This window comes from Podarcis muralis, chromosome 2 (assembly GCF_964188315.1).
Source record: "Podarcis muralis chromosome 2, rPodMur119.hap1.1, whole genome shotgun sequence".
NCBI classification, from domain to species: Eukaryota; Metazoa; Chordata; class Lepidosauria; order Squamata; family Lacertidae; genus Podarcis; species Podarcis muralis.
The window spans coordinates 78,989,793-78,990,338 of record NC_135656.1 but is presented as its reverse complement, the minus strand read 5'-3'; positions in this window follow the sequence as shown (position 1 = coordinate 78,990,338).

Genomic DNA, 546 nt, shown 5'->3' with positions numbered 1-546 from the left:
CTGCTGGCCTGGCGGCTGCTTGTCACTGCTTAAAAGCAAGCAGGTCTCAAACGCTGCTCCGCTATTTTTGTCCCTGATCAAGAGGCATTTGTTGATTCTGGGCAATAGAACCCCTGGCATCCGCGCGCACGTCAAGGAAGCAAGCATCAGGTTTTTTAAAATCCTTGGAATTTATTGTATAGTGAACGTGCAATGTTAATACTCGAGGAGCTTTATCTCCTATATGTACACGAGGCCAGCAAGCCCAACGGGCAGGGATAATGGGAATTGTAACCCAACATTATCTCAGGGTCCCTATGTCTGCTCTACACACTTCTCTGGGAATAAAGCCAATTTTTAAAAAGTGGGATTGTACATCTCATAGAACTCAGAAGCTCCCAGTCTTTTCTAGATCGCGTTGGATCAACTTCCTATGAATGGTTAATTGGAAGCAAGTCTCACTCTGCAGGGGAGAGACTATACAATTCACTGTAACTGCCTCGCACAATAATAAAAAAGCTTGAACTTAGTTGGTAATTTAAACCAATCAGAGATAAATATGTTGAT